Below are 14,339 nucleotides of genomic sequence, written 5' to 3'. Positions count from 1 at the left end.
TTTCACCGTACATTATGCAGTGTGCACATTCACTCTCTTTTCTCTCAATGTTTTTTTTATTGAGGCTCTGAGATTTCACATTTTGTTCAGTTGCAGTATACTATACAGTGCATATAGAACCATCCATCCATCTTGAACCGCTTATCGGGTCGCGGGGGCAACAGCTCCACCAGAGTGCTCCAGACATCCCTCTCCAGAGCAACATTAGTGACTTCCTCCTGGGGGATTCCGAGACGTTCCAAGGCCAGTGAGTTGATGTATTTCCTCCAACTTTGCCTTGGTCTGCCCCGGGGTCTCCTCCCAGTGGGACGTGCGTCGAGGACCTCCCTAGGGAGGCGCCCGAGAGGCATCCTAACCAGATGCCCGAACCACCTCAGCTGACTCCTTTCCATGTAGAACCACCCTTTAAAAAAACACAACATAGAAAAACAAGTACCACAATACAGACATTTTGTTAATAAAAAAATTAAAAGTATGTACACCACCAATCTTGACATGATTGTACATTCCAGGTTACCAGAATCTTTTCAGTTCTTCCACATACAGGTATTCCGTTCCGTTCAATAAGGTACAATGAAGCTCAGTCTACTGAGTCCACTGCATCCAACATACACTCTATCATGATTCATGCATGTCTGTGGAGCAATATGTTCCTTCCTTTCTTCTAATATTTATTTATTTATTGTTAAATATGTGCTCAGTATTTTGTGAATAAATTGAGTTGTATTCACAACTAAATGTTGTATTGGGTGGAAACCTCATGTCCAAAGATTCTAATAAAAAGATTGCGAAAGTAGCAGATTGGCAAGCTCAAAACGCAGCATATATCGGCTACTTTTGATGCTTGTGTGTGACGTTCTAGTATGATCAAGTAGGGCATTAACTAAACAAAAATATGGAGATAAGAGGTTTCTGCCCAACATCTTGGAACTGACATAGGGTTGTAAACATACATAGGATTGGAGCATTGGAAGACAAATGCATGAGCAAAGTGTTGGGGGAAATGCATAATGCATCGCTTTCACCCGTCCCAAAGGGGAATTTTTATTACAGCTGGCTTACCATGTCAAGTAATGCATTCATTTAAGAATCCATGTTACAGTAGCCTACATGGAATTCATGCACACTAATGACTATTAATTATTTTGTATTAACACTAACTATATTATTATTATTTTATCATTTACTATGAAATTGTGCATTTCCAGTCAGTCAGTCAGTCAGTCAGTTGTTTGCTTGGTTGGTCACCCCAGGACCATCACGTGACATCATCAGGGATGGAGATCCCTGAGTCATCAATATTAAGCCCCCCCAGGTTCATCTGCACTGGTGCCAGTGCAGATGAAACTTCTTCCTTCTCAACACTAGATGGACAAGGTGGAGTTGGGGGTGGAGGTGGAGGTGGGGATGGAGGTGGAGTTGGGGGTGGAGGTGGGTTGCTTGTTGCAAACTGAAAAGAGAATGACAAGTGTCAGAGGCAGTGATACTTAAAGGCAGAGTCCAATCGCCTGATTGGCTGACTGCAGATTGGCCAGATGTGCTGGCTTCTCAAGCTGAATGAGAACAGAGATCTTCCTCATTGAACATTCGCTAAAAGCTACATTTGTTCAACATCAATGGTCTCCAAGTCCACATCTCTCCAGCTCTTTAATGAACAGAAAACACATTTCCAGGCTTCGCATCACATATAGGCTATGATGCAGTCTGACAGCCTGTGGACCTTTGCTGTGTGGTCTTAATCCAGAGTGATTTATAGTAAGCAAGGTAAGCACAAGGTCAAACGATAAAATGCACAGCAATAGTAATCCACAGTAGGATAATGTAGGAAAACCAAGAAACTTTCCTGGCAATATATAAATAAAATAACATGGTAGCTAAAGTAGTAAAGTATCTTCAGATTGGAACGATTGAGAGTGAGTCTGCACACACACACACACACACACACACACACACACACACACTTTGATGGGGGAAAGGAAGCTCCTCAATCAATATTTACATTTTACAAGCAACTTTACAGAAAAAACAAGTGCAAAGTCGCTTATAATAAGCACATATGGCAACACTGGTTGAGACTAGATAAATAGAGTATTTCTTGGCTTCTCAGAAATGGGACCACTATAGTTTTGTTTTTGTTTGTTTGTTTTTACAGCATCCAAGAGTGATGCTGGGCCGGGGATTCGACTTTCATTTTCTCACTGCTGTTTTCCTGCTCTGGCCCGTCTCTCCTGCCGGGCCTGTCTGACTCATCGCCAACACACACACACAGGACAACGCTGAGACAAACAGCTGACAAGACAGGGCTGCCCACGCCTCACCACAACGCATCTCAAATGACACTGAGGTGTTAGGGCATGCAGAGAGAGGGGGGGATGGAATGCTATGCTAGTAGTCAGAGAGAGAGAGAGAGAGAGAAATATGGCATAGATATATAGGTACAGTAAGGTGAGACAGAGAACTATACAGAGTCAAAGACAAAAACAAGACATGCAGACAAATACAGTACACTCTTTTTTATCATGCATGTTCCTTTCTATTATGTATTAAATATTTTCTCAGTATTCTGTGAATACATTTGCTTGGACTTCTACTCAATTTAGCCTATACCTTCATCCATTTAAAGGTTAAAAGTTATTTATTTTATTTTATATATAGGCCTACCGTATATGTTTTCACTGGCAGAGGTCTGAATTAAGCCATATCAGTATGAAGTCAGACGACTGGCAGACTGCACTCTTTGAAGTAGCTTTGTGGGTCATTTCCAGATCCTACATCTGGGAAGATAGAGATATGCAGCCACAAAGAGGATGGTATGAATGACCTTTTTCTTTATTTCGTTCTAAGGCTGCAAATGTTATTATTTCAATTATGCAAACTGCCATAAACAAATCATAAAATAAAAAATAAAAAATGAATACTCTACTGTCTAGCCTGCCAATTTTTATTGATCCAGCCTGTTCCAATTTTTCGTTTACTTTTTTTCTGATTGCCTGATTATATTAAGTGTGCCTCTCTCTTTGGCTCTTGCCTTTGCCCATCCATGAGTGATTCTAAAACCTTTAAGCTTTTCATGTCAAGGACCCCCAAATTGATGTATTTTGCACCAGATGCCCATCTGAAAATGTTTTGTGCCAGGGACAGAAGAGAAGATTTGTGTTTAAAAGACGTACAAAAATAAGAAAAATAGCAGATGTGCAAGATCGCTGCTATTTTTTTAAATAACTAATACATTACATTAGAATAATTAAAATGTATGGATAAAGGGGTTCTGTCACAGTAGCAGAATGTACAGTAACTAGATAAAGTGCCCCTCGGGGCACAGGTCTCCACCAGGGCAGGTCAGGTTGTGGCCTCCTGGTGGCGCTAATAGGCCAATGTGAAAAGGGTGCCATTTCTTCTCATGTCTTGGATGGCAATTGGATGATATGAGGCATTTTGTTCCAAAAATGGAAATTGGAAAAGTCCACCTGCTGGTATAACAGGCCAATGTTAAAAGGGTGGGATATATTCCTCAGCCTAGTAGGAAAGTCTGTGAAAGATTTCACGTAAATTGCACCGGGTTAACGGTGCCGGAGATTAGCTGGTAACAGACAGACGGACGGACGGACGGACGGACGGACACACACACAGACACACACACGGACGGAGTGCAAAACATACTCTCTCCCCATGACTTCGGCCTGGTGGAGACAATGAACCCAAATAATGCACATTATCATGTGTAGCAGTAGTTCTCAGGGTCAGGGTCTTGTGGGGTTTCCAGGGGGTCGCAGCTACATGGGTTAACATTTTAACCTGGTTTTGCACACACACGTGCGCGCACACACACACACACACACACACACACACACACACAAACATGCTATACATACATGATTCCATTTGTATAGTTTATATACTCAATATTGCAAAGCGAGTACATAGCTACATATTATTATTATTCTTCTTGGACCGACAATCTTGCAGCCAATTAATAAAATTGCTCATTGGCCATTCTCCTATACCTCAATCAAAGCAATCATATCTTTCATGAATCAAAATACCTCTGCTCTGACGATGTTATCTGAGGGCGCGGACATTTTGAAGAGGGCGGAGTCTGTCGAGTGTGGGATGGTTCTTCTCCACTGAAAGGGACAGTCCGTTTGAAGCGAGCACTGCAGTAGGAAGAGGCACTGGAGACATTTTTAAGCCCTGATTCGACGACGACGGTCCTGTGAAAAACTACTCAGGGTAAGGTCTTCTATGTCTCTCTTTTCCTCAATTAGAACGCAGTTTTACATTATTTCAACTCTCGATCTGCCAGAGAGTCTGACTTTGATCGTCTAGTTCTTCGGTCGTCGTATTTTTAAGCCAATTCTTTTAACCTTCATCATCATGTGTAGTTGCTTTATAAACAATTGCAAGACTTATGGGCTGTCCTTTCAATTTGCTTTTTTTTAAAAAATAGAACGGTATCTAGGTTGTACAAATGCTTCTTAACCTAAAACGTGCGAATAGTAGCGAAAGGCAGTTGGTGAAACATATTTCTCTCGTACCGTGCTGCATGGTTTAATTCCCTGCAAAGCCAGCGGGCTTATCATGTGCTGTTGCAGTGGGCTTCGGTTCAGCACCAGGGACAGCGCATGATGCGCATTTCAGCCTCTATACAACAACGAGTTGGACTGGAACAAATCACGGCAAAGACAGGACACTGTCACCAGAACACACTGAGATCAAGCTTTAGGCTACCTTTGGGACATTATCACGTGCTGTTTTTGGTGTGTCCTCCCTGAATAAAGATATGCTGCATATTGGAATTCTCTCTCTCTCTCTCTCTCTCTCTCTCTCTCTCTCTCTCTCTCTCTCTCTTCAGTCGGGGTGGTGTGGGGGTTTGAGTCTGACACTGGCCTGTAGAATAGAAAGTAACGTTGTGTCAAGTAGATTCAAGTGTCTGTGTCACCTGATCAACTGCAAAGGAAAATATCAGTTTTTTGTTAGCCCTCTTTTCCCCTCAGCTTGTTGCAATCAATCTGTAGAATGAATGTTGTGCTGTTCAGATTTGGGCAATAGGTACAAATAATAAGCGCTCATCCAGCCAACATGGCAAACAACAGAAAGAGGTTGTTTGTTAAGTGCGCCATTTGAATTGTGGGCCTTATACTATATCTACTATAGAGTGGGCTGATTGCCAACTGCCAAGGTGTCTGTCTGTCTGTCTGTCTGTCTGTCTGTCTGTCTGTCTGTCTGTCTGTCTGTCTGTCTGTCTGTCTGTCTGTCTGTCAGTCAGTCAGTCAGTCAGTCAGTCAGTCAGTCAGTCTGTCTGTCTGTCTGTCTGTCTGTCTGTCTGTCTGTCTGTCTGTCTGTCTGTCTGTCTGTCTGTCTGTTCCTCTCTACTTTTCCTCTCTTTTTTGGTTTTAGTCGGTTTTCACAGAGACAGACTGCAATTCCCAGAAAACACCAACAGGGTCGCTACAATATGGTGCTAGAGAGAGCTTGGGAAAGACTGTGGGCAAAGGCATGTGACGCAGGTCTTCTTCAGGCAGAATGGGAACTGCAGCTATGCTGTTGTTGACACAACTATCTGGTCGACTAACCAGTGCAGCCCAGAGTTTAGAGGCATTTCATTAGCCAATATGGGTCTGCTAAGTGTCAGAGCAGAAAAGGACTCAGCTGATTTAAACAGATCAATAGTGTTTTTATCTAAACAGCGAGGCTGTGATATTTTGTAGGATAGCCCATTCAAATGAGGAAAGTATCTGTCATTTTAGATTTTTTTCCCCGCATTTGGTATTCAAAAATAGCTGCTGCAAACTTGTATATCTTCTATTTTTAGAAAATCTTGAATCTTGTGAGAGAGCGACTGATTTAGGAGGAATTTGTAGAATCGATCTCAGGTCTTAATGGGTTAAAGGGCAAGTTTTCAACTGCGGGAGTTATTATTATTATTATCATTTATTTCTATTCTATAATGCTGCACATGTTTGTGTATGCTGAGGTTCTCTGCCAGCCCTTATAGGCAAATGATGATTCATTACTCCGAGGTCATTTGACAAATCCTTGGTTGGTTGGTGGTTGCATCATCAAAGTAGCTCCAAGCCCTCTTGGAATGAAAGTGTGCACAAGTCGCCAATTGGCAGGTAAACGGTAATTCTGAGCTTCATGTTAAAATCAGAGAGTGTAGACAAAAAACAATGCCCTGTGCTGAGTCTAACAGAGAGCTTCACTGGAACAATTGCAGTGAAAATGCTAGATATCCGCCTACAGTACTTGGACCTGTTTTTTGCAGCAGGCAAATTGAAAATGTAGACCCTATTGTAAACAATATAATAATTGTAAACAATTGCTTTATCATGGTGTCGTCCACAGTAACCGTTTTTATATTGACTTGTGCTTTCGTTTGAAATGTATCCATTCTGCATACTGTTAATACAATTTTCAATCAATCAAGGGGCACCCACTGGTCAGGTGGTTTGGGTCGCGTGCTGCGTGTGAGCTCTGGCCTGGCGGCGCGTCACGTGTTCGAGTCCCGTTCATGACGACCTTTGCTGAGTGTCTCTCCCCCTCTTCCTCCCCCTTTCCTGTCTGTCTTTACTAATAACTATCAATAGAGGAAAAAAGCCAAAAACTAATCTTAAAAATCAATCAATCAATCAGGCAGTTTAGGAAACATGATAAACAGTCACTGTTGAAAATCTCACCCTCAAAAATTTTACACCAACCTCAAAACACTTGCATCATGCTGCATCATAGCACAACCCCCACACTCTGCATGCATCGCCATACTGTACCTCAACCACTGCATCCAACCTTAGAACTCCATACTTTCTCTGTCATCAACCCCTGACCTCAAACTACTGAATCAAACCCAGTGCAGCCTTTAATATTGAACCATTCCAACCCCTCCCCCCTATTACAGCGGTTCTTAAATTTGTTCATGTCAAGGACCCCTAATTATTTACCTCAAAGGTTAGTGACAGGTATGTAGGACAACCAGGAAGTTATAAATGTTCAGAAAGGGATCATGATATCAGATCAAAGAAGAATTACCCCTAAAATGAATATAATACAAATGTATTTGGCTGCAGACCCCCCCCCCCCATTAAAAAGAAATGTGCCGCCTGGGCCATGGCTCAGTGGTCCAGGCACCTTGGCTGGTAATCCAGTCTGGCAGTGTGCCGCGGGTTTGACTCCCGATCCCGACGGCCTTTACTGCATGTCTTCCCCCATCTCTCTCCCCATTTCCTGTCAGCCTACTGTCTGTCCCTCCATAAAATATATAAAATAAAGGCGAAAGCCACAAAAAAACTATAGAAAAAGAAATGTGCCAGGGACCTCCAGAATCAAAGACTATACTAAATATATTATAAAATCCCCAACCTCAACTCCGTACTAATCAACCTCAACTCCTGCATCAAACCCCACTCCCCAAACTGTGTAGTCAATCCTAACCTCAACCACGTCTTCAAACCCCCTACCTCTTAAACACTGCATCAAATCCCATCCCCCAAACTCTGCAGAAAACCCCCAACAGAAACGTTATCAAATCCCCAACAGAAGCACTGTATCAAACCCCCATCCTCTCCAACACTGTATCAAACCCCCAACCTCAAATACTGCATCAAACCCCAAACAGAAACACTGTATCAAACCCCCCAACCTCACATACTGTATCAAACCCCCAACCCAAAATGCTGCATCAAACCCCATCTTTAAATGCTGCATCAACAACACCCCACCCCAAACTCTGCACCAAACACCAAACCTAAAATAATGCACCTAACCCCCCAACCTAAAATCCTGTATCAAACCCCAACCTCCTCAAATACTGCATCAAACCCCAACCTCAGATGCTGCGTCACACACCACCCCTGAACAGCACTGCATAAAACTCCAACCTAGAATGCTGCATCGCACCCCACCCCCAAACTCTGCAACCAAATCCAGCCTCATCTACCGTAACCACAGCCTCAAAACACCAAGCAAAACGCAGCCTCAAATACTGCCTTCACCACCACCCCCACCACACCCCACCCCACCTACCACAATGCCTCAGCACCATGCCGGGACTCATGCACACGCACACACACACGCACCGACACATGCATGTACGCCGTCGCACACACATGCACAGGCAGGACAGGAACCTTTTTGTATTATTTCTTTGCTAATGACCTAGTCTCACTCCCAGGGATCAATCAAGTTTTATCTTATCCCATTAGCAATCATTATGTGGCGTGTGCGCACGCGCGTGCATGCGTGCATTCGTGTGTGTGTGTGTGTGTGTGTGTGTGTGTGTGTGTGTGTGTGTGTGTGTGTGTGCGTGTGCGTGTGCGTTTGCATGTGCGTGTGTGCGTGTGCATGTGCGTGCGTGTGTCATTGTGTAAGCTTATACTTTCAGCACTTTTCTCCAGTGTGTAAACAAAGAACCAACTAGAAAAAGTGCCCCTCGGGGCACAGGTCTCCACCAGGCCAGGTCAGGTTGTGGCCTCCTGGTGGCGCTATAATAGGCCAATGTGGCCAATGTGGCAAAGGGTGCCATTTGTTCTTACACCATTGATGGCAATTGGATGATTTGAGGCATTTTGTTCCAAAAATGTGTTTTGCAAAAGTCCACCTGTTGGTGGCGCTATAACAGGCCGTTCTGGAAAGTTTGGGGCAGAGGTTCATCGTTGGCATCCAGGGAGTGTGTGTGAGAAATGTGGCATCGACCGGGTTACTGGTGCATGCCGGAGATTAGCTGTTCACAGACAGACAGACGGACGGATGGACGGACGGACGGACGGACGGACGGACGGACACAGAGTGCAAAACATACTCTCTCCCCATGCCTTCGGCCTGGTGGAGACAATTACAGTACAGGCTATATTACAAAGTAATGTAGCAAAGACAGATGTTTATTGAATGCGACATTCTTCCAAATGGATGTGCAAAACAGTTTTCTTTTTTTTCTTAAACTTTTTTCTTTTTCTTTTTTCTTTTTCTTTCCATTTTAAACATGCCTGTATCCATCCATATGTACTAGAAACATCTAATATTGAATGCAACATACAGTTTAATATCTTACTGATATTACTGATCAATAATACCAAGCATCTGATACCAATCAGTGCAACCCAAGACAACAGAATGTTATTACTCCCACGCACGCACGGACGCAGACACACACACACACACACACACACACACACACACACACACACACACACACACACACACACACACACACACACATCTGAGGCCCGTGGCAGAGGTTTGTTTTCGGAGAAGCCATCAGAATGTGATCCTCCTCCCTCGCCTCTCTCACCCACCATTGATCTGAATGACAGTGCACAACACAGCAGCGGTAAGCTGATCTCCATCTGTAGACAGTCTGGAGCAGCGCCCAGGACAGCTCACCCCCAAAGGCAAGGGCACAGCATGGATGGATCCATCCATCCATCCATCCATCCAACTATCTCCATTGATCCATCGATCAGTCGATCACGCACGCACGCATGTGTGTGTGTGTGTGTGTGTGTGTGTGTGTGTGTGTGTGTGTGTGTGTGTGTGTGTGCGTGTGTGTGTGCGCGTGTGTGCGCGTAGGGGTGGGGTAGAGCGTAAAGAGAGAGAAAAGCTGAGTGAGGAAATACCATAGAGAGAGAAATGAGAGAGAGACGTAGAGGAGGGAGGAGGGAGGGGGCGTTATGCAAGTGATCCTTACCTTCTGCTGCAGAGGTTGCTGCTGTTGTACGTGCACCCCCCCACACACACACACACACACACACACACACACACTCACACACACTCACACACGCACAGCTGATCAATATGAGATTAGGGTGCTGTGCTGATCTGTATTTCCTCGGTCTTGTGTTTAACAGCATGCAGATGTTCTTTACTGGTCAGTTCTTTGCTGTGCTGTTTTCTACATATTTTTTTTACATATATTTCTGGGGCTATAGACCAATTCTTTGTTTAAAACATTGGGACTGAGCGCACGGGTGACTGTTTCATGTAATCAATTCCCAACAGATCTCCAAACCTGTTGTTTTGGGGAGCGCTGGTTTCAGTGCATTCAACCTCCTCTTGTGAGTTGGCTAGTGAGGTGCACCCTAGGAGACATTTATACTTCAAAGCCCGACAGTATTGCGCACAGAGAACAGCTGATATACAAGCTCACGTCGCATCGCAGATGCGACCGGTTGTGAGCGTAGAGGTCTGCATGCGCGACACCATCGTGGGATGAAGCATGAATTATACTTGATGGGCTGCAGGTGTGCGTGCAGCAGTGCACAAATAGGCTCTGCTGCCGTGTTGTTCATGAGCGTACCTCCCGTTCTTATGACTGGAGGTGTGGTTTTGAGGACAACTGTTTTGAATTGCTATTATTGTTCAAACACAACAGAAACCAAGGATTATATATTTCAAGGGCGAGAGATCACAATAAAAATCCTAAAAACAGCATCTGAAAGTTTGATGGGGCATTTTTTACACGTGAGTGCAGTTAGAACTTTTCCATTGCATCTTATGAGAGGCAGGGTTCTTGTGCTGCCGCTATGCACGCGCATGCTGGTGCTTATCAGTGTGACGTCGTCTGTTAAGGCGTCTATTCTGCCTTTATTTGGACTAGAGCGGTGCCCGTTGGGCACTGGTCTACTTGGAACAATTTGCAAGTTGGAAATTAATGCCTATGTCCCTTTTATGCCCATATATTGCCCCTGTTATCTTTCAGGCATGCCCACATATGGAGTATATGCAGATGTCAGAACAACATTGTGATGTCAGAACAGGCCATCTCCATACTATGGAGATGTCCAGAGCCCGGGCAGAGGCTTTTGTGACGGTTCTGGACAACCGGCGATCCGACACCGGGCACTGCACTGAGCTCCCTGTGGTGGTGTCGAACGTGTGTGCCAAATTTAAGTCGGTGGGGTGAACGGTTCTCGAGTTACAGTATGTGGATTACAATAATACGCATCAACGGTCGTCAGGCTTGGTAATAACTCGCTGTCAGGCTGCATTCGAGCCTATGTGGTAATTGTGGTATGTACCTTAAACGCTAGGCCAACCGCCCCTTGCCACACTGTTTTCTGAACTGTTCTGTGCCATTCTCTTCTAGCATCGGAGGGAAAGCCAGTGGGAAGGAAGGGTTAATATGTCGTCTTAGCAATAAACCTCCTGCTGGGGGGGGAAAGGGATTTTCTTTTTCTTGGAACATACAATAATGCCTACAGTCTTGACTTTGGAATAATAAAATTTATTTTAGACAAGGGAGGCTAATTGGCAAAATGACATGATCTGCTCTGTTCAGTGTAGCGCCTGCGTGTATGTGTTTGGTTGAGGACTACTAGTGGCACAGATTAGTAGTGGCTCTTTATCCCCAGTGAATGGCACACTGGCTTTACTAGCTCTAATCCCTCCGGGGAGAGATGATTGCTTTGAATCTCCTGTACACTACCAAGCTCCGTTCTGCCTCGACACTTCCTCCCCCACTCACCCCTCTCTGTGTATCTGACCGTTCCGTACCGCCCCCCCCTGCTCATCTGGCTCCCTGGTTGGCTCTCTCTCTCTCTCTCGCTGGGCGTTGTTACCTTCCCTTAAGGCCTATTCACTCCAGTTTTAGGTGATAAGGTGACTGTTAGTGTTAGTAAAAACAGAGATGTGTTCGGTGTGCAGTGAGTTGCTTATCACAGCGGCGTGAGGTCATGTTGTAGTTTTCCCAACCACCGTGGTGGTCCCCTTATCACCTAAAACTGGAGTATATAGGCCTTTCCTTTGCCTTATTTAATATCTGAGGTATAGCTACTGTACCTACCACAATCAATCAATACATCCCTTTTATTTTATAGTGACCATGACAAATCATGAGAGGTTCATCTCAAGACGCTTTGAATATGGGAGACAGTTGACCATTTCATTTTTGGTTTTAGTGGGTTTTCACAGAGACATACTGCAATTCCTAGAAAACACCAACATCACAGCATTATATAACCAGGACATGTAGCAATCTGCTATATCATCCTTGTTTATTACATGGAATGTGGTAATTTATGGCAACCCCTATAAGTGCAGAATGGATACATTATCAATTAATGATTTGTTTGTACTAGTATGTCTAGTATTTCTGTATGTATTTAATTTACAGGTTTTTTTATGTTATCCCAGAATCATTATAAATGAGGGTGGTCCCCTCCTCAGTGTGTGGGCTTTCTATCCGTGGAACCCCAAAATTGTCGACACGGCTATGCCTATTAGGAATGTGATGACATGTTGTTATTTGTTGTTAAATGTCATTCGTTTTATGACTAGGACACTGTGTTTTTCCAGAGCAGATGTCTCTATGTGTCTCTTCAGTGTCTCCCTGGGGAGCGGCCATATTGTCCCGGCAGGCATGCTGCATGTTGACTTGGGACTGTTATCTCATGAATCCCTTGTCCTGTCCTTCGCCCACATTCCTCCACAGGCTGCCTGGCAACAAAACAGCAGCATCTTATACTCCAAAATCGTCCTTGATCTAATTCTAGCCTAGATTTTATTATGAGGAAAGTCGTTCAATCAGCTTGTTCAAGGACCTCAGAATGTGCCCTTTGCTGGGTTCAAATCACTCTCAATCTCGTATGTCTCACCCCATGTTTCTCTCTATTGTACTATAATAAATCAGATGTGACTTATAATTGAATATGAACATTAATTTTCAGTTTTTTGTAGTACACTTATACTTAAAGGACTGCAACTCCCATGAGTTTTGCCACTGACATGCTTTGGTTCAGGTGTGACGCATTCATCAATCATATTGCTCTATGCCTGAAGGTCTATGATCTATCACAGTTGTGTCTCTTTTTAATTGTTCAGCTTTTTGTGTTAAATTGAATAGAGAATGTGAATTAAGCAGACAGATATGTATTGTAGATAGTGATGAAGACAAAATGAAAGAGCAACAACAATTCAGAGAGAAAGAGAGTGGAGAAGGAGATTGTAATTTAGGCTAAGCATCCAATCACTGATGAGGTATAAACACCTTGAAGGACTTTGACCCAACCGTATTGATATTAAGTGTTTTGTTTCAAACAGCTTAATAGTGAAAAGGGTGGGGAGCTATAGTGGCCCCCTGGGGACCAGCATCCATCCTCTAACTTCTAAAAGGTCACTTGTGAAGAACATGGTTGTTTATCCCGGAAGATCACCGGTCCAGTTAACACCTGTCCATTGATGATTGCTGATTGAAACTGGTGTGACTGAGTGAGTGAGTGAGTGAGTGATGAGCTGTGAACTGATGCAGTACCTGTGACCATACAAATGCATGCATACTGATGCATACAACCAGATACAAATACAGACATACAATAAACCTGGGTTACAGTGTTACATGTTTTGTGCCAGGGATCCCCAGAGGAGATGTTCAGAAGCCTGCATGCCGTGCTCATGTGAGCTTTATCTGCTTTTTATCTGCTGTTTTGGAGAACCACCGTTCTAAACCAATGTTCTATTTTCTGAAAAAAACATGTTGCTATATAAATATATATATATATATATATATATATATATATATATATATATATATATATATATATATATATATATATATATATATAGCTAAATTATAAAATGACATGTATGCTTTCCCAGTTTTAATAGGTTAATAAAGACAATAAGGTATTATAAATGCATGGCATTTATTTATTTTTGCCCCCCTGAAATTAAAGGGAAGAGGAATATTATTTTCTGTAATATTTTCTGCTGAACCTACTTTTAATTTACCATTTCAGGTTTAGATCTTTCCTTAAGACTAGACAATTCTATAAACTAGGCACAGCAGATTCTGACAAAGAATCTTTGTTTTTTTAATTTGTTCTCAATTGTAAAATGCCTCTAGACTTTAAACAGATGGGTACAGAATTAGCTGCTGCATGTATTCCTGTGTGTGTGTCTGTGTGTGTGTGTGTGTGTGTGTGTGTGTGTGTGTGTGTGTGTGTGTGTGTGTGTGTGTGTGTGTGTGTGTGTGTGTGTGTGCACTGCACGTGTGTGTGTGGGTAGTAGTAGTAGTACATTGGGTAGTAATCACTATGGGTAACTGACTGATTGACAGAAGACTATCCACTCCCTCACTGTGCTGCATCCAGTGATGTTACTGTATCCCATTTCTTCATTCTGCTTTCCAGCTATAGCTCAACACAGAACCATGCGTCGCCATTTCCCCCACAGCCAGCCATATGTGCAGTTGTTTTATGTTACTGGACGAGTTCATTCAAATCTAAAGAAAACATTGCTTACTTTCTACAGGCCCGCTTTGAAGCCACTTTTTCGGCAAATTCAAATCCACCATCTTGAAGTTTCCGGTCCTGAAAAGCGACCGGAAGTGACTGCTATTGGATGCAACCACA

At 43.4% G+C, this 14,339-nt stretch overlaps 1 protein-coding gene across 1 annotated transcript in view; it reads left to right on the top strand.

Annotated features, from left to right (window-relative positions):
* Nucleotides 1-4,144: 4,144 nt before the first annotated feature.
* Nucleotides 4,145-14,339, top strand: part of LOC308312848 (synaptosomal-associated protein 25-B-like) — a 64,479-nt gene continuing 54,284 nt past the window's right edge. The window contains exon 1 of the mRNA XM_080759587.1: nucleotides 4,145-4,230. The gene's annotated coding sequence lies outside the window, so the exon portion shown is untranslated. The remainder of the gene's footprint in view (nucleotides 4,231-14,339) is intronic.

The sequence above is a fragment of the Protomyctophum bolini genome (assembly GCF_963924005.1).
Source record: "Protomyctophum bolini genome assembly, chromosome: 1".
Lineage (NCBI taxonomy): Eukaryota > Metazoa > Chordata > Actinopteri > Myctophiformes > Myctophidae > Protomyctophum > Protomyctophum bolini.
This window is presented reverse-complemented; position numbering and strand designations above follow the sequence as displayed.